The 21,280-nt window shown below is 44.2% G+C and overlaps 1 protein-coding gene across 1 annotated transcript in view; it reads left to right on the top strand.

Annotated features, from left to right (window-relative positions):
• The first annotated feature begins 1,024 nt into the window (after positions 1-1,024).
• The window catches only part of NUB1 (negative regulator of ubiquitin like proteins 1), a 374,196-nt gene continuing 353,940 nt past the window's right edge, over positions 1,025-21,280 (top strand). The window contains exon 1 of the mRNA XM_073334644.1: positions 1,025-1,028. The gene's annotated coding sequence lies outside the window, so the exon portion shown is untranslated. The remainder of the gene's footprint in view (positions 1,029-21,280) is intronic.

Below are 21,280 nucleotides of genomic sequence, written 5' to 3'. Positions count from 1 at the left end.
GCAGCTCATCATAGAAGTGGTATGTTTGGGGCTCTGACCCGGAGCGGCCGTTTGCCTCTCTGGTTTTCTAGTAGGCTTGCCTCAGCTCCTTAAGTTTCATGTGGCATTGCTTCGGGTCCCTGTTACGGCCTCTGTCCTTCATGCCCTGGGAGATTTTGACAAATGTTTTGGCATTTCAAAAACTGGAACGGAGTTCTGATAGCACAGATTCCTCTCCCCATACAGCAATCAGATCCCGTACCTCCCGTTCGGTCCATGCTGGAGCTCTTTTGCGATTCTGGGACTTCATCATGGTCACCTCTGCTGATGAGCTCTGGCCAGTGTGGCAAGCTGCAGGTGACCATGCAAAGAGGAAATTGAAATTCAAAAGTTTGCGGGCCTTTTCCTGTCTACCTGGCCAGTGCATCTGAGTTGAGAGTGCTGTCCAGAGTGGTCACAATAGAGCACTCTGGGATAGCTCCTGGAGGCCAATACCATCTAATTGCGTCCACAGTACCCCAAATTCGACCCGGCAAGGCCAATTTAAGTGCTAATCCCCTTGTCGGGGGTGGAGTAAGGAAATCGATTTTAAGAGCCCTTTAAGTCGAAAAAAAGGGCTTCGTCGTGTGGACGGGTGCAGGGTTAAATCGATTTAATGCTGCTCAATTCGACCTCAACTCCTAGAGTAGATCAGGGCTAAGAACTTAAAGTTGTAAGCAATTATCCACTATGGACTAAAGCAGGGGTTGGCAACCTTTCAGAAGTGGTGTACCGAGTCTTCATTTATTCACTTTAATTTAATGTTTCGCATGCCAGTAATACATTTTAATGTTTTTTAGAAGGTCTCTCTTTATAAGTCTATATATTATATAACTAAACTATTGTCGTATGTAAAGTAAACAAGGTTTTCAAAATGTTTAAGAAACTTCATTTAAAATTAAATTAAAATGCTGATCTTACGCTGCCGGCCCGCTCAGCCCATTGCCAGCCTGGGGTTCCATTCACCTAGGCCAGCAGCAGGCTGAGCAGGGCCTGTGGCCGGGATCCCAGCTGGCAAGGGGCCAGCAGCCAGAATTTCAGACCGGCAGTGGGCTGAGTGGGGCCGATGGCTGGGATCCCAGACCAGCAGTGGGCTGAGCGGCTCAATCCGCTGCCACTCAGCCCACTGCCAGTCTGGGGTTCCGTCTGCCAGCTCCTGCCAGCCAGGGTCCCAGCTGCCGGCAGCAGCCCTGCTTAGCCCGCTGCCGGTCTGGGATCCGGGCCCTGCCCACATGGAGTGACTACCTACCTTCTCCCTGGTTCTAGCCCATTCTCTTCCTCTCTCTCTCTGCACTGAGCTGAAGGTGGGAGTGCACTGAGCACAGGGCTGGGGGTGAAGGAGCAGGCTGGGTGTTGGGGTGTAGGGTCTGGCCAGGAACTAGAATGAGGGAGGGGGCTCAGGGTTGGGGCAGGAGGTTTGGGTGTGGAGTGCTTAGCTGGGCACCTCCCACTTGGTGCGAGGGGTGCAGATGGGATGGGGGGGTGCAGGAGCTCCCGTTTGGTGCTCAGGGTGGGTGTGGGAATGTGGGGGGTGCAAGAGTCAGGGCATGGGGTGTAGGGGGGCTGGGTATGTGTGGGGGGTGCAAGGGTCAGGGCAGAGGGCTGGGTAGGTGTGTGGGGAGGAGAAGGGATCAGGGCAGAGGGCTAGGGGTGTGTGAGGGGGGTGCAGGGGTCAGGGCAGGGGGCTGGGGGTGTGGGCTAGGGTCATGGGGGTGCTCCCAGCCCCCTGCCCAGAGCGGCTCATGGCAGGGAGCTGGAGGGGATATGCCCTGATTCCACCCCCCTTCCCCAAGGCCCTGTCCGCACCTCTTCTCCGCCTCCTCCCCAGAGCAGTGCACGCACTGCGGCTCCACTTCTCCCCCTCCCTCGCAAGGGCCATCAGCTGATCGGTGGCAGGGAGAGGAGGAGGGTCAGGAACAAAGCACGCTGGGGGAAGAGGCAGAGGGGGGAGCTTGCCTGCCCTGCAGCAGCAGCCGGCAGAACCAAGCTTCTTCACCCTGCCCCCGTGGGAGGGGGGCAGAGAAGAGCGGGCAGGATTTTTAATGGCATGCTGCTGCCTGCCGGGGTCCTGGCCTGGGTTCGGCAGCAGGCTGAGCGGGGCCAGCAGCTGGGACCCGGCAGGCAGCAGCGTGCCATTAAAAATTGGCTTGTGTGCCGTCTTTGGCATGCATGCCATAGGTTGCCAACCCCTGGACTAAAGTAAGACAATCTTGTTGTGTGTTTCTAATACTGCCACCAGGTGATGAGGGTGCATAAGGCATGAAATAAAGATGGCTAACTAGCAAGAAGCTACTGTGTCTGTATTATAGACTTTGACAACTAGTAAGGAATGAAAGGGCTGGCATGCTAGGTTTGGTTTGGATAAATCTGAACAAGACACAGGAGATGATGGTGGGTAAAGCTAAACCATAAGGAGGAATCTGCAGGGGATGTGGCTGCTCTCTCAATTGAGGGTGTGTCAGGAGGTGGAGATTGGGGTCCAAGCCTGGCAGTATCCAGCGGCGAGAGTCTGTGGTCATATTGCCTAGTGGTGAGAGTCAATAGCTGGAGGTATGGGAACCTGGGCCCTCCTTGCTCCACCAGGTTCCAGTCCAGGCCCCAGTGAAACAATAATTCAAAATGTGCAGCCTAGAGATGGGTGCCCCTAAATCAGCTCCTTGGGCCACTTCCCTCTCTCGCTTTGGTTCCTCTATCTGTGTCACTGGTTTGCCTCTGGGTCCCTCCTGGAGTCCTCTCTGTCCCACGAGGTATCCTCTTGCAGTCACATCTTGACCTCTGCAACAGAAAGGCCTGGGGCAGCTTAGCAGTGAGGCCTGGGCCCACCCACATCAGGCCTCAGAAGTTTCTTGGCAGGAGCCTGCAATACAAAACTGCTCCCCTGCTCCATCCACCCAGACTGAGCTGAGCTGCTCCCTTCTGAACTCAGCCTCCACTGTGAGCGTGCCCAGCAGGGTCCCTGGGTGGGGCTTTCTGGGCCCAGAGCTGCTCCTTAATCCTTTCCTCACCAGTGTGGGGCTGATACACCCCATCACAGGGTGTATGACCTAGAACCTGGCTATTTTGAAAGCACCTCTCACTCTCCTTGGGTTTGTCATTCTTTACTTGTGCCCTAGTTGTCCAAAGATGAAATCCATGCCACCTTGTGCTGTTAGCCTGTCAGATTTCACACATGCGGAACTGGCTTGGGCAATATGTGGATAGCGTGAGAAACACCCAAAGGACAAAGGAAGTGGTGATTCAATAGGTGGTGCTGTTCCCTGAAATCATCTATGCTACCTGCCCAGTTTTAGAGGACATTGTGCTGTTACGGGTGCTGTCTTTCAGATGAGATGTAAAAACAGAAGTCCTGACTACTTGTGGTCATTAAAGACTCCAATTGACATAACAGAGATTGTTGTGACCACATTCCAGCCCAGGTCATTATACTTTGCCTACCTAACTTGCAATTTCAGTTGGACACAGGATTTTATTTAACTTCCTGTCCAAAAGTTCCTCACTATAAATAGCTGCACTTCAGTGGTGGATGACATGATTCCTATCCACCACTAATCTCACAGCGATGTCATAAGGTTTAATTAACATTTGAAAAGCACTTTGAGATCCTCATTTAAGAGATGAAATGGCAGTACAAGGGTTTATCAGTATTAACCCATGGCCAGGCTACCTCCCTGCTATACAAATGTAACCCTTCTGTCAGGTGGCACTGGCAGCAACAATATCTAGGGGTTCCTCTTAACATTACAAAACAAAACTGGCTCAAGCCCGCACCCAGTAATCTGGAAAAACTAAACACCACCTGTGGGTACCTGTAAGAGGCAATACTTCCCTCCCCCGCTTGCAAGCACTGACTCTGTGTATAACAAAAAAAAACCCAGAACTTTTATTAAGAGCAGAGGGAAATATGGCATTAATTTGGGAAAACACCACCACAACTGAAAAGTAAGTAAACAATAGTAAAGTAATAATAAGTTAAACCTTCACCCTTCAGTATCATGGGCAGTAGTCCTGTGTGTCAGTTTCCCCCCTTGAGGTGTGAAAATCCAACAGAGGCCACTCCATTTTCTCTGCAGCGCCCAATGTATGGTTTGTTGTCCAACATCAGCAATGTCCCAGAATCAAGAAGTGTGTTTGGGTGAATCCACCTTATGCCTCCGGGGGACAAGGGGTGGTCAAGTAATACCACTGTCTCTCCTAATTCATGCCTGAAAATTTCATTCATGTGGCCAGGACCTCACTCTACAGGAATTGTTTTCTTACTGCAAAATAAATAAATAAATAAATAAAGCCAAAACATGCCAGTAGATTGTGGTTTCCCTGATCAAAATTAATCTTTGGGCTATGGGAATCCAATCTCACTTTCCAAAAGCCATTTCCGATTGCTGCCTATGTGCTTGACCCTGACTTCTGCTGATCGATGGGGCACTTGGTTTCAGGCTCCAATTGAAAATTATTTCTTTGGATTGCCTTTGTTTTCAAAGCCAGGAAAGAATTGTTCACAATTCTGAAGGCCACTTGGCTATAGGCAAAGTACTGAGCAGCTCATAGGAGCACTAATTGGATCCAGTATACTGACTGACCTGCCTTGACACTAAGGGTATGTTTTTACTACAAAGTTCACTCTGGTGATCAGCACTCAGGTGCAAGCACTAGGCTGGCCTCGCCTGGATGTGAGGAACCACACTGCAAAGCCCTACCTGAATTTCCATCTCCTCACTGGTGCTGAATGCCACCATGTGTGTTACTAGGACTTCTGGAGACTTATCTCATGGTACTTAGTACTGCAAGAAGCCGAGCTGCTCCATGATTCTTTCCCACCCTGACATCTGGTGGTGAGCTGTGGAAAAGGACTTCAGGGGCTGATCTCGTTTGCATGGGCACACCCACCCTGCCTAGCATGATGGACTGCTTGCCCAAATGGTCACTTTGGCTGCTGTGGGATCCCCAGTCTCTTTGTTATTGGGGCAGGAGTAATAAAGGGTTGTTATCCTGGTTATGTGAATCAAGGGCAGTAGAACTGTACTTGGCATTTTATGATGGAAGGACTCGCCCTCAACTAAGTAGCGCTCACTAGGCAAGGGACATGGGTTCCAAAACCCAGTGACTTGAGAGAGGCTGGGGATAGGCATGTGTACCTGGGAGTGTGGGGGCCTTACTTTGACCTTGGCTCTCCCCACTGTGTAATGACAGAGTTAATTTTGGCTCCATTAGGAGTCTTGTGACATGCTGCAGAGTCGAAATCACTAGTACCTAGATCGAAGCATGAGACCTACTTTGGGCTAGTGGTGCGCCAGCACTGAGGCTCCCCCCTACTACCAGTTAAAAAAATCGCTGAGAGCTGTGTTAAGTGAGGGGGGGCCCTGAAGACAAGTTGGTGAGTGGCTGGCGGAGAGGAGCAGACAGCAGGATGGCTAGCAAAGAGCGGAGTGGATAGCTGGTGGTGAAGACTGCAGCAGAACCCCATGGAGAGGCATGGCACTTGGCCATTGACCCGAGCAGCGGAGCATGTAAGAGGCCCCCCATATCTCCCTCCACTTCCACCCAGACTTGGAAGTAAACTTTGCAGATGAACTTCTGAACTCTGGAGGGCGGGGCGGGGGCTGCACTGATCAAGGACAGAAACTGGGGTGGGAGGTCGGGGACCATTGGGTTGCTGGACTTAAGACCCTGAGGGGAAAAGGACACTGCCAAACTTACTTGGGGGTGGAGCTTTTGCTCATGGTTGGTGTTATGAATCCTGTTTATGGTGTTTCCCCAACATACTTACACATTGTTTTCCTCCTTTATTAAAAGGCTTTTGCTACACTCAGACTCAGTGCTTGTGAGAGATGAAGTATTGCCTCTTAGAGGTGCCCGGGGGGATGGTATGTAATTGTCCCAGGTCACTGGGTGGGGGCTCGAGCCAGTTTTGCATTGTGTTATTCAAATGGAACCCCTAGATACTGAACCCGGCCCCTGTTGCTGCCAACTCTGACAGGCAGAAGGGTTATATGTCTGTCCTCTGGCCACACAGGGAAACTGTGGGAAGGCACTGGAGGATTATCAATACTAAAGTGGTTCAGCCGATATTCAGAGTGGAATGTGAGTGGGTTACTAGCCTGCGTGTAAGCAGCACTTGAGCGTTAGTCTACAACCTAGGATGGGCCAGCGAGCCTGGGCATAAAGCACCACCACACTCAGGTGACAGGGGTGAAGGTGTGTATGAACAGGAGCTGGGTTAGGGGCAATACCAAGTAAGAACCTGAGTTAACTCTGCAATGAAGACAAGCCCTAATTGCACAGAATACATTCTGTCCTTGCAAGGTGCAGACTGTGTTTCTGATCACAGTTTTCATTGGCCTACATGCATTGATCATGTGGAATGATCAAACTGGTGGAGTGCCCAGAACAATCCTTAAAACCCTGCTGCACAATATTCTTTAAGCTAATTGTGGCTGCAGTTGTATGAGAAGAGAGAATAGGGTCATGGGATAAGCTATATAAGCCTTCCTTCACCCTCTCTGTAAATTAAAATGAGGTCAAGTTCCTGCGGGGTTAGTTGATTTCTTCACTTGTCGAGCTGTTCTTTGCACAGCTCACTGTGCAGGAGAAAGAGGGACTGAAACTTTGGATTAGAGCAGGTTGGGATATTTGAATACCCTTTTTTGTTGGAAATGTGGATGCATTGAAATGGAAACTTTTCACAGAAACGGTCAGTACTAGGGAGCCCATGGAATGATGGGATGGAGAAAGCTGCACCATGGGACACTGAGCCTGCCCCCATGAGGCATTGCAAACCCTTCCCAGAACACCAGATGGCAGCCAGTTGCACAGTAGGATAGCTACCCATGGTGCAGTGCTCTCCCTGTGGATGCCAGAGCTGCTACTCCGGACACGCTCCACCGACACAAGAAGCGTAGTGTGGACATGCACCGGCAATTTAATTACAGCGGTGGCAGTACGTCAGTGCAACTTAAGCCAACTTAAGTTTGTAGTGTAGACATACCCTAATTAATTATTTATTGGGTCTGAGAGAAAGACTGACTCTGCAGCCTGGTGGTTCAGCCACTCACCTGAGACAGGGCAGATGTAAGGTCTTGCACCTGGTTTTCCCACATCCCCTTACTACTGGCTATTCTCAGGTTCTGCTCTCAGTTTCAAAAGGTCTTGGACAACCTGTTTGTAAAGCACAAGGAAAGATACCTCAGTCAGTACATTAACATTTACCTAGGGCATGGACCACAGAGAGGGCTATTCACTTTAATATTAATACAGGAATCTGATGAATTGATCTATCTTTTATGAGCATTTCATACAGCTACAATGAGCTCGATGGTGCAGAGCTCTTGCCAGCTTCTGTCTCCCCATATCAGCTGAAAAATGCTCATACTTGTGACACCACCCAGAGATGGCAAGAGACTTAAGAGCTGGCTTTAACCTCTAAGCACCGAGCATACAAGACGGTGCAGTGAGAGGCATGCACTGCTTAGGAGAAAGCCCTTCCCACTCTGTACAGCCACCCTGTGCCTCCGTCTCCCCAGTTGCTAATAATGTGGGAAGGGAGAAAAAAAAATGTAGGAGGAGGAATGGACTTGGCCACTGGAGCATGTTACTAAATTACAGCTTCAGACCTCAAACGATGACCCAAGATAGAATAGTGTAAAATATTATCAGTAAACTAAGCTGTACTAAGCCCATGCAATATCTTGTAAGTAATTGTATAATAAAGATATCCATAAATCAATCGGCACCTGCAACTAGTGCAAAGATTTCTTTTTAAATCATAAACATTCAAATGGTATAAAAGAAACCCAAGGCCCAACTTACAAACAGGGTGTCTAGTCCCACGTCCAGCCTCCAACAGTGACCAGTGCCACCTGCTTCAGAGGAAGGAACCCTGAATCCAGTTCTGGGGCTACTTGCCCCCAGGGAAAGCTTCCTCTTCTCCCTCAATAGCTGAAGGTTGGTTGCAGCCCCAAAGCTGGTGGGTTTACATCCCTTCCCAAATTCTTCTTCGTATACTCTTGATTTGCTATCCTAACAGTTAGGCACCTACATCAAAGGGGCTGATTTTCAGGAGGGCAGAACACGCTGAACCCCAGTTGAGGTCAATGGGAGTTGCTGGGATCCCAGCCCTTCTCAAAATCAGCCCTCCTACTTAGATGCCTGACCTAGGGTACCCAGATGTACAAATTTACTACCCCTTCCACAAACTGCCCACATTTTGCCCAGCCTAGGATATATGCAGGGTATCAGGCAAACCAGTCATTAAGGTACAAAATCAGCGAAGTATGTAAAGCTCATGTTGAAGAGCTTTCATGGATTGGGGCCTCAGGATTTACAATCTTCCAAACTTGAAGTATTCATTATTTCCAGATGCAACTGAGACCTCAACCTGGTGGTATTCCTTGCACTGTAGAGACAATCTACCTGCAGAATGTCAATGCTTCCTAAAAGATGGTGGACCAGACTGTGGCCAAACCTGAATAGGTGTGCAAGGTTTGGGGAAGAGTATGAGGCACATTCTCTGCCCTCGCACTCCTGTGAATCAGAGCTACAGGTTTACAAGAACCCTTATGTACCAAAAACATTGCATCAGGCATGGTCAATCATCGTAGTCTTCCCTCGGCATCAGGTCAGCCAAACCTATGATTTTGTGTTTCTGTAGGGCCAGATCTGGACTCCTCACAAAGCTCAAGTAACCTGAGGAGGAAGGTTTGGTTCACACGGTCAATGGTCACATTCCCACCCTCCCAAGGCTCTTGCTCAAAGCAGTGTTCGATATATGCAGAGAGTGGAATCCACTTGGACAACCTTTCCTTGGCCTCACCCTATGCAGCTGATCCACATGGGACCAACAGCCCTTCAGGTCTTCCACAGGATTTAGCTCTTACATTCCATAAAGCTGATGGTCATCATCCAAGTCACTTGCTGTGCAGCATAAATTGCCGAGTTGGGTTTCAGACTGAAAGTGTAATTCTAAAGATATTCCAGTTTATTTTTAGTTTACCTATGCTATGTGCACAGACAAGAGAAAGCTCCATTGGCCAGATTCTGATCTCAGCCATGCCAGTGTAAATCCACTGAAGTCAACTGAGTTCTTCTGCATTTACACTAGCCTAGCCCCAGTCAGAGTCCGGTAGCACAATGGAGTAACTGATATCGGCACCACATTCCTGATCAAGAACACTCACTCTCTTGCTGATCTCTCTGAGTTAAGTTCCAAGGGGTAAAATTCCCAAATGATAACCACAGGATATGTGTGCGGTGGAATATTCAAATTAACACAAAGCCATAAGAGAGTATAAAGCTGAAATGCAATGCTATCAGAACCCGCTTAAAAAAAAATAAACCAAACCAACCTTCCTCATTAAATAGATGCTGAAAGGAGAAACTGAGGAACAATGCAGTTTGGCACCCTTTAAAATAATTAGATCTACCTACTTGGCCCTAATGTTTTTTACCATCAGGAACATCAAGGCGGGTGTCAGCAAGGCTCCTTCTCATTTCTTAGGTGAACTGCATTGAGGGATTTACAGTCTATTGAGAGGAGTCTGGAATTCTTTAAATTCACCGAAGCCAAAGTAATTCTTTCTGAATGCAGCCCCTGAAGGTGATTGTGCAGCTTAGAATAAGGATGTCAACATGCTGCTTTCATCATTTGATCGCAGAACTGGTACTGCACACGGAGTTTCTCTTGACCATTTAATTAATGAAGGGACTCACACAGCTGGAATTAACGTGAACTTTCAAAGCATCAAAAAGTCCAGCTATGGAACAAGCTGATATTTTCATTTATATATTAGCTTATTCTGGGTCATTGTTATGTACTTCATTCACAGGATATAGCAGCCTCTTGTTCACCCCCTTTTACTTGAATATTCCCTTTCACTTCACCTCTCTAGTGCTTCTGCATGAAGGAGGCTATCACCAATTAACAGGGACAATGGGAGCTGGAAGGGAATTTTAGCAAGCTCAGCAGGAATTCTTTTCTCCCAAAATCTTTGAGGAAGAGGATTATCCAAAAATGGGCAGGATCGATGCCAAAGTTTTTCCCTTTCTGATTTCTACTTGCTTTAGCCCTAACTTTAAAAAAAAAAATCAGACAATATCAAAGACGCTCTTTCAGAAATATTTGTTTGCTTATTGAAGTGAATTGACTTCACTCCTGGTAGATCACAAACCCACTACATTTCCCAGAATTCCATTATATGCTATAAATTAGATCAAGAGTTTAATACTTATTACCTCATGCTAGTGGAAACACTACTTTCACCTTTGTTTTATTGCCAAATACCAATGGTTTCAAGAAATGTAATAAAAGAACATTTGATAGCGCATGGGGCTATTTATAGATTCAACACTAGCAGCTTAATTCCTACAGCAATCAGTCAGATGTGGCTTCTGGATAATGCAATGGACAAGCACATTGGCTAGATGCTATGAATCAAGACTAGATGCCTTTCTGGAAGATACGCTTTAGCCAAACACCCATACCCAGACTCAATAAAAGGGGTCATTGGGTAAAAAGTGTTGGCCAGTGTTATGCAGGATGTCAGACTACATGATCTAATGGTTCCTACTGGCCTTAAAAACTACCAATCTAAATGTTGCCAGTACAATAAAATAGTTAAACATAATGACTTTTAAGAATCATAATTAGGCTTCTTAGTTAACACATCAATACAATGAACCCAGGGAGTTCAAATCTCTTTTGGGGCTACCATTTGAGACTGTGTGGTTGCAAATTCAAAAAGGACAGTAGTACACCTGTTTCTAGTATCAAGGAACCTGAATCCGGTGGCAAAGCTAGTAGAAATAGGCTTTAAATGAAATCTTAGAATCTGGGGAACACAGCAAAATGCAGAAGAAGATCTTGACTCCTTAAAATTCTTTTATTTTCCTCTGAGCAGCTGTGATGACGTGTGTGTCCTACCCTGGCCCTGCTGGCACCTTGCACAGGGTGCCTGACTCAGTCCCATTGTTACACAGCACTGATGGAGCACAAGAACTGCTGTCTTACACTCCGGCGGTAGCTGCCTCTGAGCGTGGAGTGAAGCAGTGGTGTGACCTATACACCATATGTAGTGGCACCCCTGTTTATAAGCAATGGTTTAGGAGCCATCATAAGCGTTAGATAAAAGATGTACATTAATGGGCAAATAATTCAAAAGCGGGGACCTAACCCAGTGTCACTTAAGGGGGAGTTTGGGGCAAGCAGTATTCTTCTAATGTGTACTCACATGAATGTGTATCTAAATAAAACACAGGCAGCTATGTGGTATTAGAATGAGCACAGGCTTGAGAGCCAAGAATTTCAGATCTGCAATCCTGGCTCTCCCACTGACTTGCTGAGAACCTTGGGGCAAGTTATTTCACCTCTATGTAGCACAAAATGGGGACAACAATAGAAACTCTCCCATGCTGTTGTCAGGGTTAATTAGCAGCTGTTATTAAAATGTTCTGCAACTGCTCAGTTATCACAGTAAAAGTGCATATATTTAAGTGGGTTAAGTGCTTTGGGATCTTTCTGGACAAAAGGCTTAACACGTGTCCATTCTACAGCTCCACCCTTTACCCAGAGCTCACTGGTCATTGTGAGTCTAGATTCAGTATTATGGTAACGGCACTAGTTGCTCCTGAATACAGCTTGACAGATATTCCATATTGGTTGCATGCTTTATGGTTGGAAGAAATCCCAGCCTTGTTGACACTAACTTCACTCAGCTTCAGAGGCTCTCTTAACTCTGCTTTTGGGCTTGTCAACACTTGGCGGATTGAGACACCCTGTCAGTGTGTGGTTCCTTATACAAACCATGACTAGAAGCCAAGTAGTCTCCAGGGCATTTCTTTTTAACATCCTGTTGTGTGAGTTACATGCTGGTTAGAAAGGAAAATCTGGGTTTATTCCTTCACTGTTTATGTTCAAAGAATTTCCATCCCACAATGCCTACCCCAATAAAACAACCATAGCACGTCCTCCTACTGCAATTGGTTTCCATACCATAACATATATCCAAGCCTAACATTGACGCTGCTGAATAATGACTGTACATGAGGCTTGCTGTACAGGCTAGCTATTTTAGACTGTTTATAGTTAGGAAACTAACTCTGTCGGGGCATTTTCAAAATGTATATTACACTGATTGATGAAATGCCGTTTCTGGATTCTGTGACAAAGAAAGCTGCCAGGCCCCCCCTAGCCGGCCGTACACAGAAGCAAAGCACCACCTCTACTTTTACATGGGTATCAATATTTAGCTCTTTTTAATCAATACACTGCTGGGGTTTTCAGCTTAGATCACTTTAAAAATACTCCATCACTTTCCAAATAACACAGTCCCTAGGAAACTGCCACAGCACAAATTCCAGATAATTTTTTCCCTTTATTCAAAGGGGAAAAAATAGCTTCAAAGAGTGAACTTTGTTTAATGATTCTCTCGGTGCTTGTCAGACCAGAGCCTATTTCTAATATAAGTCTGTTTCATCATAACAGGTTTATGAAGTTCTGACTGAACACATTACATTAAAGGACCTATTATTTATTTGTATTACATAAGTACCTAGAGACCTCAGTGAAGATTAGGGCTCCTTTGTGTTAGGCTCTGTACAAACACAAAGTGAAAGATAGCCCCTGTCCCAAAAGAGTTTTCAGTCAAAACAGACAGATGAAGAGTGTGAGTAGAAACCAGAGTCATAGAGAGGTAAAGTGACTTGCCCCAAGTCACACAGCAAGTCCAGGAATAGCACTCACATCTCTTGACCCCCATCCAGTGCTTTACCCACTGGACCACACTGCCCTTTAAACATCACATTGAAGGCACTCTGACTGCACAGTGCAGGTTGGCTGAAGTTTATGGTGGACATGTGGGATCCTTTCCCTTATGGTTTTTGTTCACTGGTCTGGATTTATATTTGGTTGGATAACTGGCCCCCTTTGCTTGTAAAAACATAATCAGGTGGTCATGGCTGGGGACCTGGCATGGTGACACATCACTTCCTGTCAACATTATGGAGTTGAAAAGCAAATTCTGTCCTTCAGCCAGATCAGCTCTGCCTCACCCATGTCTCCCCTCTTGAATTCAATTTAAGGGCTCTGCTCAGACAAGGTGGCTGTCATGTGGGTAAATGACAAACACCCTGAGGAAGCAGGAATTGAAAAGATACTTAAAATAAATGACATTGATTAGTATGCCGATCTCAGGTGCAATGGCAATGGACAAATGCCTTTTGCACTTATGCACACAAAGGGACAGCAACCTCTTTTATAACTAAAAGAGTAAATCATATTTGCTTCTGTTGCAGAAAGCTATAGAGTTTCATGTCAGTCTGTGCCTAATTTGGACAAATCTGCAATCACCACTGTCAATGCTGGCTGAAAAATGTAAACAATTCTACAAAACATCTTACATTTTTGAAGTCATTTTATCTTTTCACAAGATTTAAACTGAGTCCATTTAATTTTTCAATCATTTTCTATATTTCTTTTGCCTTTTCCTGTTCTAAGGTCCTCTCCTTTTTTCTCTTCATTAAAATTGGTTTGGAAAATGACTGCGAGTTTGAAGCAAAGAGAGAAAGAAAAAGTGAAAAATGAAAACACGCAGAACATTTTGAAAAAAGAATTTTGACAAAAAAATTTAAATGGGCAGGGGTTTTTTTGCAAACATTTTCTATTTTGAAAAAGGTCATTTTTGATCCTCAAAGTGTTCATCTAAAAAATTTCAATCATCTCTAGTCACTACTATCGTTTCATCTAGCCCTCCTTGTAGTCTGTAAATTCTTCCCTTGTCCATCTTAACTGTAGTCTGCTGTACTCAGAACACCTTATTGAGGCAATGACTCACAATCATCTTGCTTTGACTGTGAGTTTAGGCCATGACCTTTCTTTTATTTTAGCCCCCAGGGTCAGAAACAGATTTCTTTCTCAGGAGGTGCCAGCAATGGTTGACCTTCACAATCTTAATTCCAGATACCATGGTGATGGACACAATATAAGTACCTCGACAGATAAGGTTGGCTTAATTAAAATTAATTTGTTAATGGAAAAACTAGAGATAATAAAATCAATGGTAAGTAAATGCTTCCATCTTCTATTACTCACAATGTTGCTATAGCTATAAGTAAAGAAGGCTTTAAGTTAGAACAGTGATACAATATGACTGCAAAGAGATGCAGGGCCAAGAATGTAAACATGACTAGTGACTAAACTGTCTCAAGTTTGGCATCCAAAGACAGACACACAAAAATAGTCACTTTTGAAAATCTTGTTCCTGTCCCTTGCCTTTAGGTTGGAAAAGGGTCTTGTCAGTGCATCCAACCAAGTTGGATCTTTGTCCTTTGTAAATCCTGGCCACACCTCTCTGTCTGGTTGCTTATCATTCAGGTAGAGATTCCAGTTAGCAAATGGGAGTTTGCATCAAACCTACCACAGAGACTGATCCTCCAAGGTGTAGAATATCCTCAATTCCCATTGCCTACACAAGGAGTGGAGGGCACTCTCTACCTTGTGAGGTTGAGGTGTTAATGAATAATTTGCAGTGAATAATTCTCTCAGTGGAGACAGTCTCTCCTCCTGCTTGTGAAATACCCATACACACAGACTGTTGTTGACTCAAGTACATTTATTGCACAAATTCACTCCATTAATTTTTTCGTGATCTTCTTTATTTCTATGGACCTGGCCATTGTTGTTTATTGTGAGTCTTCAACATTCAAGCTGTGCTGCTTAGATGTTATTCATCACATGGCATTCTGTCCCCTGATTTGACAATTAACTTTTATGATCATGGGAAGGGCCTGAAGAGGTCAATGGAGGTTAGGGAGCAGAAAGAGGATTAGACAATTGTTGGATTGAAGGTTTAGGGAATGCTGGGCCACACAGGTCTTGCCTGAGGCCTTGTTCCTAGAAAAGTTAAGCTTTGGTAGTCTGATGGTACTATATTCTCCATCTTCTTCAGAGTCTAAATTTGCAGGAACAATGATCCATCTAATTTTTACAAACGAGCTGCAACCGAGAAGTACCTAGTTTAAAATTAGAGTTGCACAAAATGGCTTTTATAAATAAGGATTTTTCCAGAGTAAGAAACGTAATTGATTATTAATAGTCAGAATAATACTTTGCAATTCTATCCAAAGAGATATTATGGCTAGGCAAACAAATATGGGTTAAATCAAGTTAGTCCAAAGTGCTGTTTTATTTATTTATTATTTGTATGATAGCATCCAGGAGCCCTAGTCTTAGACCGGGATCCCTGTTGTGCTAGGCACTGTACAAACACATAATAAAAAGATGGTCCCTGCCCCAAAGTGATCAGAGAAGAGGCCTGGGAGTCAAGACTTCCAGCTATGTCACTGATTCATTGTGTAACATTCAACAATTCACTTATGGCCTTACTTTTCAGAGATGTCAAGTACTTGGAGTTCCATTGACTTCAGTTGGAGGTGTGGGTGCTCAGAACTTCCAAAATTCAGTCTTAACCTCTGGGTCTCAATTAGCCATCTTAAAAGCCATCTTACCTCCTTGATAAGGGATTCTATTTGCAAAGCATTCTGAGATCCCTGAATCAGATGCTATAGAAGTGAAAAGTATTATCATGATCTACCTAGAATCCTAGACCAATCCTTTTAAGGTTATTATGCAAAGAGCATGGTTAGCCAGAGAGCTGAAAGAGTAAATGTGCCCATAGATATGGCGTCAGGCAGCCTGGCAGGCTAGTTTTTAACACAATCAGAAATGTTTTCTTCAGCATTGTTCTATCCAAAAATCAATAAAGGAACCCTTTTAAAATTACACTTAAAGAAATGCAATTGTTTTGTTCTTTCTCTGTGTACCTTCCGTACTATATGCCAACAGAAGAACAGAGCGTTCCCTCTAAATAGATGACAAACTCAAGCTTCAGAAGATAGATTTGATTTGGGCCACAAAATGTCAGCTTTAATGCATTCTAAAACCAACAGCAAAAAGATAGAGTGCATTCTATGGGGCACATTTGGAAAATATTAGCAATCCAAATGCAAGAATACCGATACCAGAAACTATGCAGAAGGCAGGGCCAGTAATTGTGCAAGCCCAGTAGGGAAAAGGGGTTTAAAAAAAGTTTTAGATGATTGCCTTTTATTGGTCTAACAATAAAAATAAATTGGGCAATCTCCTGAGAATTGCACTTGTTTAATCAATCATGGAAAACAGAGTGAGGCAGAGGCACTGAGCTAGTAGCAGGGTGTTAATTCAGGATGCATATTGAACAGCATCGGACAAATAATTCCTAACAAATCATTTCCTGGGAAAGGCTCTTTGCTTCTTTTTCCCCCCCTCTCTTTGCAAATTGACTCCCAACAGCTTACTACTGTCTCAAATTTATTTGCTGCTGGATATTATGTAACAGTTCATTTCTGTTGGTCACTTGTGCTCTATGGCTTGTGGGGAAAGCAGTTCTTTGATAGGAATGGTTGAAATTTGTAATTTTCATTGCAAATTTTAATGAAATTTCAACAAAAATAAAACCTTTGCCAAAAATGTTGTGAATTGCTTTTTTTAACCTGCTCTATTTATTAAGACTATTTGATTATCAAAATATGAGCTGCGTTGGTTTTGACTGGAATTATACCCCTTACTAGCTTAGTTAAAGCAGTATAACTTTCTAGTGCAGACAAGGCCTTAGACTACAAGACTGACTCTCACTATGTATTTCTGAAATAAATAGGATGAAATTCAATAAGGACAAATGCAAAGTATTCCACTTAGGAAGGAACAATCAGTTGCACACATACAAAATGGGAAATAACTGCCTGAGAAGAAGTATCACAGAAAAGGATCTGGGGGTCATAGTGGATCACGAGCTAAATATGAGTCAACAGAGTAACACTGTTGCAAAAAAAAGCAAGCCTCATTCTGGGATGTATTAGCGGGAGTGTTGTAAGCAAGACATGAGAATTCTTCCGCTTTACTCCGTGCTGATTAGGCCTCAGCTGGAATATTGTGTCCAGTTCTGGGCTCGACATTTCAGGAAAGATGTGGACAAATTGGAGAAAGTCCAGAGAATGGCAACAAAAATGATTAAAGATCTAATAAACATGACCTATGAGGGAAGATTGAAAAAATTGCGTTTGTTTAGTCTGGAAAAGAGAAGACTGAGAGGGGACATAACAGTTTTCAAGTACATAAAAGGTTGCTACAAGGAGGAGGGAGAAAAATTGTTCCCCTTAACTTCTGAAGATAGAACAAGAAGCAATAGGCTTAAATTGCAGCAGATGGGTTTGATATTAGGAAAATTTTCCTGTCAGGGTGATTAAGCACTGGAATAAATTGCTTAGGGAGGTTGTGGAATCTCTGTTGGAGATTTTTAAGAGGAGGAGGAGAGAAAGCCATGAGTGCAGGGGACCAGACTAGATGACCTCATGAGGTCCCTTCTAGTCCTACAATTCTACGATTTGTACAGCACCTAGCATAAGGGGACCCGGATCTTGGTTATGGCTACTGTGATACCAATAAATAATAATAATGTTTCTGTTCACAGACTCGAAAAGTGTAACTCTTAAAAATTAGGTTTCTGCTGGGAATAAAAAATTCACATATTCAATATTCGTCAATATTCGCTTGTTTCACTTCTACCACCAGTATTCCTGCCCTTTAATTTGTTTGCTAGGATATTCAGAGGAAGCTAAGATGCAAGGGGCATGAAGACAGGCAAAGCTAAATCATTTAAAAAGTCAAGAAAAATTCACATACATTTTTTGCATGATTTGCCCAGCTCACTATTTATAGTTTGAGATACAATAGAGTCAATGGGGAAGTTTGTTTAAACAAAGTCAGATGCACGTATGGCCTGCACTTCCTTTCCTTAATAGATCTGCTTAGATGAAAAGGGCAAGAAGGTGCTACAATCTGAATAAAAATGAAGAGTGAAGATATTTCTGTTTAAATGGGCCATATTGAGCCCTGGTGTAAGTGAGTTTAATTTATTAACGTTGATGGGAGTTGCACTTGGGAGACCTGGGTTCACGTCCCTGCTCTGCCAAAGACTTCCTGTGTGGCCTTGGGCAAGTCACTTAGGGTACATTTACAGAACCCATGGCCATGAGCCCCCTAGCTTGGGCCAATAGACTTGGGCTCCTGCCCCAAAAATAGTTGTGTAGATGTTGTGGCTTGGGCTGGAACTCGGGCTCTGAAGCCTAGGGAGGGGACAGGCTTCAGAACTCAGGACAGGACTTCAAAGTGCTCTCCACACAGCTATTTTAATAGTGCTAGCATGAGCCTCACAAGCCCCAGGCTGTCGACCCAGGCTGGGAGTCTCATGCTGTGTAGACGTACCCTTTGTGCCTCAGTTCCCCATCTGTAAAATGGGGATAACAGCACTTCCCTACCTCTCATGACCGTTTTGAGGACAAATATATTAAAAAAAAAATGAATGCCAAGCACTTTGCGATCTACTGTGCTATGTGAGACCTAGGTATTATTATCTTATACCACAGCTGTAGCTGACCCCATAACTTTACTAGTCTGTACATAAGTGTTACCAAATTGAAATGAAAGCCCAGGTTTTCAAAAGTGACTAATGACTTTGGATGCCCAACTTGAGACACTTTAATGGGTCCAATTTTCAGAAGGCAGGTGCTAGGCACTCCCCTCTATAGTCTCAAACTGGGCACCCAAAAAATTAAGTATCCCAAATCACCAGTCACTGCTGAAGGCCTTAGCTTAAACACTGCCTTATAGGACAGGTTTTAACAGTAGCAAAAGGAAGATAGAAAAGGTTCAGAAAAGGGCAACTAAAATGATTAGGGGTTTGGAACAGGTCCCATATGAGGAGAGATTAAAGAGGCTAGGACTTTTCAGCTTGGAAAAGAGGAGACTAAGGGGGGATATGATAGAGGTATATAAAATCATGAGTGGTGTGGAGAAATTGAATAAGGAAAAGTTATTTACTTGTTCCCATGATATAAGAACTAGGGGGCCTCTAAATGAAATTAATGGGTAGCAGGTTTAAAACAAATAAAAGGAAGTTCTTCTTCTCTCAGCTCACAGTCAACCTGTGGAACTCCTTGCCTGAGGAGGTTGTGAAGGTTAGGACTATAACAGGGTTTAAAAGAGAACTGGATAAATTAATGGAGGTTAAGTCCATTAATGGCTATTAGCTAGGATGGGTAAGGAATGGTGTCCCTAGCCTCTGTCAGAGAGTGGAGATGGATGGCAGGAGAGAGATCACTTGATCGTTACCTGTTAGGTTCACTCCCTCTGGGACACCTGGCATTGGCCACTGTCAGTATACAGGATACTAGGCTGGATGGACCTTTGGTCTGACCCAGTATGGCCATTCTGTGTTCTTAAGATGGCTTTATGCAGTAACATTAATATACAGTATAGACAAAATGCATTAAAATAACTATTGCACACAGGGTAGTTTTCTGTGGATTGATGGCAGTGCTAAAAGAAATAATGCAGGCATGGTGTGACAATCTTTATATAGAATACATAAATTGAACATTTTGGGTTTGACCAACATGGCTACAACAACACTGCAAACAAAAATTCAGGGCAAGACAGTTATCAAATTACCTTTTGGAATTGCAAGGAACAAATGAGAAATGGAGGAATCTCACTGTGAGGGATGTGAACATATGTTGACAAAAAATATGTTTTCTGTATATTCACAAAAAAGTGTGTCCATAAATACAAGAAACTAAGCCAGCCTTCTGGTCTCAACTTATGTATTATACACACACACACACTCACTCTAGTTGCTCAGAAAGGGCACCCTATTGTGATTATTAACTGGCATGGCTAAGGCAGGCCTGGGGCTGATTATTATAATTTAAACCCTTGGATGACTGAGAAGCCCTATATAAAACTGTGCAGTGCAGTTTAACAGACCCTCTCCTTTGCCTAACTAGAAAATCTGTTTCAAAGGGGCTCCATGAATTGTAGGGTACAGTCAATTAACTTGAATATTAATTATCTATAATGAATGTACCCATCTTGAGGGCTTGAGAAGAAACACATTACTTGGAGAGGGACTAATTACGATGATGTAATCTTGACCATGAAGAATAATTCCTTCCTAGTGATAGAAATGATCTAATTGAAGTATCTCATTAATTAATGTCTCCTGAAACTGACTGATAAAATGCCTCTATGAATGCCATCTGAACTCTGAGCCAGCAGAGCACTGTGCCACATACATTCCTGCTCCAGACCTTATTGGGGACAATATAATTAAAGGCCGTAGAAGCGTGCTGCGTTCAGAAGGATTTATAACTCTGCAACGTGTATAACCTACAAATGCAATGTTAAGACAATGCAGTTTTCAAACATCGCAAGACATCCGAGGTCAGCGAAAGAAAATATAAATCATGTAAAAATGTATTGGATTGGAGTGAATCCACTCCCCCACCCCCAACCCACACCAAGTCAGTCTGCACTGAGGGACCAATCTTGGGAGGTGCTGAATGTTCCCACCTTTTATTGGCTTCCCGACTCCAACTCACCTACTCCACAGCTCTCTGCACTAGATCCCCATTGAATATAGAGTCAGATGCCAGAAGTCTCATTTTCGGTTTACACCAGGTTTACACTAGCATATATCCATACACTTCAGTGGAATTGCTCTTTATTTACCCCAGTATAAATGAGAGGAGAGTCAGGCCACTTCCTATGCCTCTTATGTTGCCTTTTATGCCCCGGCAAAGAGGGTTGAACCGCCATTTGGACTTGGTAACGTTACATACTTGTCACAGGGTGAGCTGGCCATCTAAAGGAGTTGACCTGTGTCTAGTTAGCTACTTCTCAAGTGATTGGTTTGAAGTCAGGGGTCAGGTGATAGTCCTGCAGATCACCGGATCCCCAGATAAAAGTAGGCAAGCAACTCAGGCAAAGGGAGGCCTGCATGAGATCCAGGGTCAGGTGAAAGGATCGGTGGGAAGGGGGATCCACCACAGCAAATAGGTGGAAGGCTTGGCTGGAGATACCTGCTGTGTGGACAGGGGCTTAAACCTTGTCAGGAAAATCTTGAGGTGGGTCAGGCAGCAGAACCTGGCTTGTCTATTTTGACTGCTACAGGGCTGGACAGAAAGAGATAGAGATCCCTAATGGGTTTATTTTCAGATTAGTAAAGTGCTAAAATACCAAGGTGATGAGTGCTGTATAAATGTGTAGACAGACAGATTAGGTTGGTGATAGAGGAGGCACTCTGCACCTCTCGGACCAGTCCCTAAAGTGATCATTTTGAAAATTAGACCCTTAACCTAACTGTGCCTCATGTTGTTATCCTCGTGGTACAGATAATTAACA

The sequence above is a fragment of the Lepidochelys kempii genome, chromosome 2 (assembly GCF_965140265.1).
Source record: "Lepidochelys kempii isolate rLepKem1 chromosome 2, rLepKem1.hap2, whole genome shotgun sequence".
NCBI lineage: Eukaryota > Metazoa > Chordata > Testudines > Cheloniidae > Lepidochelys > Lepidochelys kempii.
The sequence above is the reverse complement of the archived record's forward strand: the minus strand, read 5'-3'. Positions and strand labels throughout refer to the sequence as shown.